This window comes from Pongo pygmaeus, chromosome 18 (assembly GCF_028885625.2).
Source record: "Pongo pygmaeus isolate AG05252 chromosome 18, NHGRI_mPonPyg2-v2.0_pri, whole genome shotgun sequence".
NCBI classification, from domain to species: Eukaryota; Metazoa; Chordata; class Mammalia; order Primates; family Hominidae; genus Pongo; species Pongo pygmaeus.
In genome coordinates this window covers 3,783,257-3,791,782 of record NC_072391.2, presented here as the reverse complement: position 1 = coordinate 3,791,782, position 8,526 = coordinate 3,783,257, and the positions used below count along the sequence as shown (strand labels likewise).

At 48.8% G+C, this 8,526-nt stretch overlaps 1 protein-coding gene across 1 annotated transcript in view; it reads left to right on the top strand.

Moving 5' to 3' along the window:
* The window catches only part of NLRC3 (NLR family CARD domain containing 3), a 37,590-nt gene continuing 29,064 nt past the window's right edge, over positions 1-8,526 (top strand). Inside the window, exon 1 of the mRNA XM_054455741.2 lies at positions 1-232. The gene's annotated coding sequence lies outside the window, so the exon portion shown is untranslated. The remainder of the gene's footprint in view (positions 233-8,526) is intronic.

The following is an 8,526-nucleotide window of genomic DNA, read 5'->3' as shown; positions in this document are numbered from 1 at the left end:
CAGCCGGTGGGCTCGGCGGGGCTGCAGAAGGTCGGGGCTGCACTGCTCTCGGCCCCCACATGGTTGGTTGCTTGGCGTGGTAAGTGCCCTGATCCCTGGTCCTGAGAACTCAGGCTGGCACAGGGATTCCCAGGGCATCCACCACCACCCAGCTGGAGCCCAGGAACACGGAGATGGACGCCCCCAGGCCCCCCAGTCTTGGTGTCCCTGGAGCAGCATCGAGGCCCAGGAGGTACGTTGGGTCCAGGTGACCTCAGTGCAGGGCAGGGGAGGGAGAAGGGACGCTGGCAGGAAGGACAGTGGCCTTAAGGCCTGAGCTACTCTGGGGAGGGGGACTGGGGAGACTCCACGAGACTCCAAGAAGGTGTCTCCTGGGGCAGGACTGGCTCATGCTGTAGAAAAAACAGATGTGGTGAGGCACGGTGGCTCATACCTGTAATCCCAACACTTTGGGAGGCCAAGGTGGGCGGATCACTTGAGGTCAGGACTTTGAGACCAGCCTGGCCAACATGGTGAAAACCCATCTCTACTAAAAATAAAAAATAAATTAGCCAGACATGTTGGCAGACGCCTGTAATCCTAGCTACTCGAGAGGCTGAGGCAGAAGAATCGCTTGAACTCGGGAGGCGGAGGTTACAGTGAGCTGAGATCGAGCCACTGCACTCAATCCTGGGTGACAAAGCGAGACTCTGTCTCCAAAACAAAACAAAACAAAAAAAAGAAAAGAAAAGAAAAAACAGGTGCCTAAGAATGGCCCAGGACAGGTAGCAGAGACAAAGCCCAGCTCCCCCAGGTACCAGTGATGGCCCAGGAGGAGCAGGAAGCATCTTGAAGGTGCTGCGGGCAGGCGGTGGTGATGCTGAGCCACGGTCCAGGGAATCAGCAGACCTGGGCACCCTTCCTGGCACTGGGACTCCCCATGGGAGGCTACTTCTCTGGGCCTCAGTTCCCCACCTGTAGATGGAGGTGACAGCACAGGAGGGGTGAGGTCTTGAGGGGCAGTGAGGGTGCAGGCGCCGCCCCCAGGTGAGTGGGCAGCCCCAGGGCCTCTCCCACCCACAGCCTTGGGTGAGACAAGGGTAGAGAGAGATGGCAACCGCAGAGGCCTTCTTGGAAGAAGTGCCACTGCCCTGGGCCAGCCTGGGTGTTGGCTGCAGGGTCTTCCCCTATGGCCAGGCTCCAGGGGCCCTGGTGTCCTTTCTGGTCCCCTCCCTGGAGGTGCCCCCCGAGCCTGGGGCTCACTGTTGGCCATCACAGGCTGCAGGCTGCACCCCTTTCTTCTGTCCCAGGGTGCTGGGCTCCCCAGGCCTGGGCCTCTCCATCCCTTGGACTCCAGGGGTCCGTGCAGTGAGCAGGGTAGGGCCCTGAGGTGCAGGCGCCACTTCCTTCTTCCTTCGGGAAGGCTTTTGAGCTCAAGTGATGATGCTGGGACCACCTCGAGAGAACCGAGTCCTGAATTCCGAGGCCCTGGGAGGGGGCAGGGGCAGGATGTGGGAAAAGAGCAGCATCCAAGCAGCCGTGGCGGGAGACACCGGCAGCCCAGGTGGGCGGCCAGCACCGGGAAGTTCCACCCGGGCGCCAAGTGGCAGGGAAGGACCCAGCAGGTCCCGGCGAGGACTGAGGCACAGATCAGGTGGGCCGGTGATGGGCAGAGGCGGCTAGTCCGTCGGGACTGAGGCTTCTCAGGAATGAGGCAGCAGCCCACTTGCTGAGCCTGAGGGACTGGGCCTGAGCCCACACCACACCAGGAAGGCCTCAGGTCCACCTTTGCTCACAGACAAAGCTCTAGGGGTGAACCCTGGTGCTACCTGTGAGGCTCCCGGGGAGGAGGCAGCAGTGGCACCTACTCGTCCCTCTGGCCTTGCCCTGCTCACGGCAGCTCAAACCAGCTGTGGAGCGACCTCTGGCCTTCAGATCCCCCAAAGCAACCCGAGGCCCACCTGTCCTCGGTCTCTCTGTCTTTCAGCTGCGCTCACAGGGGCCGCCTGACCATCCACAGTGGCGTCTGTGGCCTCACGACCTCACTCTGCTGAGAGGTCTGTGGAAGGCTCCAGCCTGCCAGGGGGATGTCAGGGCTGCGTGCAGGGCCTGGAAGTGGTGGCAGCCAGGTAACCAGCCACCATCAGCCTCTGGGGCTGGCCCTGGGAGGTGCTGGCAATGGGGGGGGGGTTTGGTTCACCTGCACCCCCTCCTCTGTCCTTCTTAGGGAAAGTGTCCAAGGGTGAAAGCCAGGTGTCGTCTGAGTGGGGCCTGAGCAGGGATGCCAGATCAGATACAGGACACTCGGTCAAATGTGAATTTCAGATAATCCATTTCTTTAGTATAAGTATGTCTCCAGTATGACATGAGCTATGCTTATACTAAAAATTATATGTCGTTTATCTGAAATTTAATTATTTGTGGAGATCTCATATTTTATTTTATCATTATTTTTTGAGACAGTCTCGCTCTGTCACCCAGGCTGGAGTGCAGTGGCGTGATCTCGGCTCACTGCAGCTTCCACCTCCTGAGTTCAGGCGATTCTCCTGCCTCAGCCCCCAGAGTAGCAGGGACTACAGACATCCACCACCACGCCCAGCTAATGTTTGTATTTTTAGTAGAGACGGGGTTTCGCCATGTTGGTCAGGCTGGTCTTGAACTCCTGACCTCAAGGTGATCTGCCCACCTCAGCCTCCCAAAGTGTTGGGATTACAGGCATGAGCCACTGCGCCCAGCTTTGTCTTGTATTTTAATTTGCTGAATCTGGCAACCCTGGACCCAAGGTTATGGAGCCACAAAGATGGGTGTCTGATCAGGAGGGAGTGCTGAGCCCCAACACTGAGAGACTAATGAGGCCGCAGAGGCAGGGGTGCTCGCCAGCCCCCTACACCCTGGCCCCCGCCTTCCCAGGCATTTGTGAGTCCTGCTTCGCCCCAACCCCTCACTCCTGCCAGCACTGTCCCTCCCTCATTCCTCTCCCAGCCCCGCTCGGGTCCCGAGGTTCTCAGCTCTGGTTAGAATCACCTGAGGAGCTTAAACTAGATCCACGTGGGGCCCATGCCAGACCAATCAAATCTCTGGGTGGTCAGGCCAAGCATTGGTTATTTAAAAACCGTGCTCCACAAGGCCGGGCGCAGTGGTTCACACCTGTAATCCCAGCACTTTTGGAGGTCAGGAGTTCAAGACCAGCCTGGCCAACATGGTGAAACCCTGTCTCTACAAAAATACAAATGGTATTGATGGTGGTGCCTATAATCCCAGTTACTCAGGAGCCTGAGGCGGGAGAATCACTTGAACCCAGGAGGCAGAGGTTGCAGTGAGCCGAGATGGTGCCACGACACTCCAGCCTAGGCAACAGAGTGAGACTGTCTCTAAAAAAAAAAAAAAAGATAAAATGGTTACAATGGGCCAAGCATGGTAGTCCTCACCTGTAATCCCAGCTACTTGGGAGGCTGAGGTGGGAGAATCACTTGAGCCCAGGAGGTCGAGGCTGCAGTGAGCCAAGATTGTACCACTGCACTCCAGCCTGGGCAACAAAGCAGGACCCTGTCTTTATTTTTTAGCGACAAAGCAAGACCCTGTCTCTATTTTTTAAGGAAAATTATTTTTAAAATGGTTAAAATGGTAAATTTTGTGCTATGTGTATTTTACCAAAATTTTAAATCAATCAATCAGTAAGACTCCAGATGATGCCCCACCAGAGCTGAGAGGCCCTGAGCTGGGACTTCTTCCACACAGTCCGCTCATCCTCCTGGCCACTCCCACCCCCAGCAGCAGGGCTGGTCACCTAGTAGGTGCACGTGGACATCCAACAACAGGAGGCTGTGTCCAGCTGGGCCACACCCTAATGTCACACAGTGGAGTGAAGGACAGAGACCCCCATATCCTGGACTCTGGCATATCAGGCAGTCAGTAGCACGGCTTCATTTGGGCTGACATGCCTTTGAATGTTTAGATAATTGCTAGCTTTTTTTTTTTTTTTTTTTTTTTTGTGAGACAGGGTCTTGCTCTGTCACCCAGGCTGGAGTGGAGTGGTGAGATCTCAGCTCACTGCAGCCTTGATGGCGGGAGTTAAGCGATCCTCCCACCTCAGCTTCCTGAGTAGCTGGGATTACCGGCATGTGCCACCGTGCTCAGCTAATTTTTTTTTTTTTTTTTTGTACTTTTTATAGAGACAGGGTTTTGCCCATGTTGCTCAGGCTGGTCTCAAACTCCTGGACTCAAGCAGTCCACCCACCTTGGCCTCCCAAAGTGCTGGGATTACAGGGGTGAGCCATGGTGCCCAGCCTCCATCCCTCCTTTCGATGTTTTTTAATTTCTCTCAGTAATGTTTTATAGTTTTCAGTATAGAGGTCTTGCAAATTTTTGCTAGATTTATTCCTAGATATTTGATTTTTTTCTTTTTTTTTTTTGAGATAGAGTCTCGCTCTATCGCCCAGGCTAGAGTGCAGTGGCACCATCTCAGCTCACTGCAACCTCCGCCTCCTGGGTTCAAGCAATTCCCTGCCTCAGGCTCCTGAGTAGCTGGGATTACGGGCACCCGCCACCATGCCCAGCTAATTTTTGTATTTTTAGTAGAGATGGGGTTTCACCATGTTGGCCAGGCTGGTCTCGAACTCCTGACCTCAGATGATCTGCCTGCCTTGGCCTCCCAAAGTGCTAGGATTACAGGTGTGAGTCACCGCGCCCGGCCCACATATTTCTTTAGGATAAATTCCCAGAAGTGGAATTTCTAGGACAAAAGATATTTAATGACAATAGATAATGGTTATTATAATCCAGAATTGTTATACTGATTTATACTTCCACCCACTATGAATTAAGATTCCCACTACAGTCCTGGCACAGTGGCTCATGCCTGTAATTCCAGCACTTTGGGAGGCCAAGGTGGGAAGATTGCTTGACCCCAGAAGTTGGAGACCAGCCTAGGCAACATGGCAAGACCCTGTCTCTACAAAAAATACAAAAATTAGCTGGGTGTGGTAGCATGCGCCTGTAGTCCCAGCTAGTCCCAGCTACTTTGGAGGATCACTTGAGCCCAGTGAAGTTGAGGCTGCAGTGAACCCTGATCATGCCACTGCACTCCAGCCTGGGTGACACAGTGAGATCCTGTCTCAAAAAAAAAAAAAAAAAAAAAAAATTTCCCACTACCTCCACGTTCTCACCAATGCAGTCTGTTATGTTCTTATAATATTCACCAATGAGATGTATGAAAAATGATAGTTCATTCTTTTGCTTTTTTCTTGATCCTTAGTGACACTGAGCATCTTTTCAATATCTTGGTCATTTATACTTCTATGAATTAAATGTGTCCTTTTTTCTATTTCATTTGGGGTTCATAATTCTGTTTGGTTACTTATTATTGATTTATAAGTTCTTTATATATTAAGGATATTCATATTTTTCCATGTATATTGCAAATATTGACTCCTGGCTTACAGTTTTTCTTTCAACTTTATGGCATCTATTATTACTTATAAATATTTTTATTATTATTATTATTATTATTTTTTGAGATGGAGTCTTGCTCTGTCACCCAGGCTGGAGTGCAGTGGCGCCATCTTGGCTCACTGCAACCTCTGCCTCCTGGGTTCAAGCAATTCTCCTGCCTCAGCCTCCCAAGTAGCTGGGACTACAGGTGCGTGCCACCACGCCCAGCTAATTTTTGTATTTTTAGTAGAGACAGAGTTTCACCATGTTGGCCATGCTGGTCTCGATCTCTTGACCTTGTGATCCACCCGCCTCAGCCTCCCAAAGTGCTGGGATTACAGGCATGAGCCACCACGCCCAGCAAATATTTTAATTATTTAATATCAAACTAAATATTTAATTATTTAATATTTTAATTCCATTAAGGCAAATTTACTAGTCTCCCTCTTCATGAATTCTTTTTTTTTTTTTTTTTTTTTAAAGCCAGGGTCTTGCTCTGTCACCCAAGCTGGATTGCAGTGGCACAATCATAGCTCACTGCAGCCTCAGCCTCCTGGGCTCAAGGGGTCCTCCTACCTCAGCCTCCCCATAGCTAGTTCCACAGGTGCCCACCACCAGCCCCACCTATTTTTTTTTTTGTAGAGATGGTGTGTCACTATGTTGCCCAGGCTGAGACTTCTGAGTTTTACGTCTCACTGTAAAAAGCCTTCACCTAATATTATCTCATATTTTCTTATTGTGCTTTTATGGTTTTGTGTTTACAACTTTTAACTCCTTAATTGACCTGAAAATAAATTTTGTGTTTAATGTGAATTACAGCTGGAAAATATTTTTCATAGGTTGGTCAATTGCCCCAATGCCATTTTCACTGATTTGAAATGCTATTTTTGTCATGTTACCAAACTCCTTAATGTGCAGATAATATAAATATATATTTGTTCTTGGCCTCTATATCCTGTTCTATTGACTTATGTATCTATTCTTGTGCTAGCCCACATGTTTTTTACATATATGGAATATATACATCTTCTATTTAATAATACAAATTGAAGACTGTATTCTAGAATGCAAGGTTGGTTCAATATCAGAAAATCATTTAGTGTAGCTCATGGATTCCAGGAGAGATCTGATATCCATTGCTCATGTCACTCCCCACAGTGGCTCCCCTCCACACTTAGAACAAATCCAAACTCCTTACAACAATGGTGACTGGCTTTTCCAGCCCTGAGGGGGTGGTGCCACTTGCTCACTTACCATGTTCCAGCAACATTTCCTCTAAGCACTTGCTGTTTCCTTGGCCTGAAATGCCCCTCCCCTAGCTCTCTGCATGACTCTTTCTCACCCTCTCTACTCCTAGGTAGCTTTTTCTCAGAGGCCTCTCACAGCAGCCTTCCCCAGCCGCCAATTACCACCTCTGCTCCTCCTCCCCCTAGAATTCCAGGCCTGTTTGTCACTCACAGTTTATTCCACCCACAGTACTAACGACCAGCAGAAACTGCCTTGCTTATTGACTTGTTTTCCTTTCCATTGTCATTATCCCTTACCCATCAAACCCCAGGTCAAGGACTTGATCTAACTTGGTCACCTTCACATCCCCAGGGCCTAGAACATACAACAGGCTCTCTATAAATATTTGCTGGTTGAATAAATGAAGAGAAATAAATCATATGTTTATATCAATATATGCTAAAAAGTAATTTGCTAATTTAATAGATATTCCTCATCTTAAAAAAAATTTGGCCAGGCGTGGCAGCTCACACCTGTAATCTCAGCACTTTGGGAGGCCGAGGTGGGTGGATCACTTGAGGTCAGGAGTTGACACTCTGTCTCAAAAAAAAAAAAAAAAAGTGTAAACTACCTTAAGAGGCAGTAGATTATACAGGACATGCACTGGTGTCAGTGAGGAATTGGTTTCTATCCCAACTCCCACTTCCCAGCTGCGTATCCTTGGACAAGTCACTTAACCTCTCTGAGCCTCAGTGTCCTCATCTGTAAAATGGGAGAAATAATGGTATTGAGAGTTATGAGAAATAAATTATGGAAATATAGTGCTTAACAGAATATCCAGAACACAGTATGCCTTCAGTAAATATTACATAATAGTATTTAATGGTAATAGAACAAAATAAATCTTTCTCTATCGGAGAAGAAAACTAGAAATCTGTCACAAACATCACACCTAACAGTTTGGGCAAGAACCACTCCTGGTCTAGTCTAGAGTAAAACAAGAAGGCCTGCAACAACTTCATTGCTCCAAGGAAGGGGTAGGCCTGGCCAATGCGGTAAAATTGTTCAAAATAAGAGTTATAGTTTTTGGGCTGGGCATGGTGGCTCACACCTATAATCCCAGCACTTTGGGAGGCCAAAACGGGTGGATCAGTTCAGGTCAGGAGTTCAAGACCAGCCTGGTCAACATGGTGAAACCCCATCTCTACTAAAAATACAAAAATTAGCCAGGCATGGTGGTGCGTGCCTGTAATCCCAGCTACTGGGGAGGCTAAGGCAGGAGAATCACTTGAACATGGGAGGTAGAGGCTACAGTGAGATCGTGCCACTGCACTACAGCCTGGGTGACAGTGCGAGACTCCACCTCAAAAAAAAATATATATGTATATATATATATGGTTTTCAGAAATAAAGAGATAAAAATTATTCTTGCTGAAGAATTTTTTTTTTTTTTGAGATGGTGTCTCTCTCTGTCGCCCTAGCTGGAGTGCGGTGGTGCGTTCTCGCCTCACTGCAACCTCCTCTTCTCGGGTTCAAGCGATTCTCCAACCTCAGCGTCCCCAATAGCTGGGATTACAGGCACATGCCATCACACCCAGCTAACTTTTGTATTTTTAGTAGAGATGGGGTTCTGCCATGTTGGCCAGGCTGGTCTCGAACTCCTGACCTCAAGTGATCTGCCCGCCTTGGCCTCCCAAAGTGCTGGGATTATAGGTGTGAGCCACCATGCCCAGCCTTGCTGAAGTAATTTGAAAACCTGAAGAAAATTAACTGGAAAATGATGAAAACCAATGTGAATATTTAATATGTTGATGAGACATGCGATAAAATAAAAATCAATCATCTTTTATACCAACAATATTCATCATACAACAAAAACTATTTTTAAAA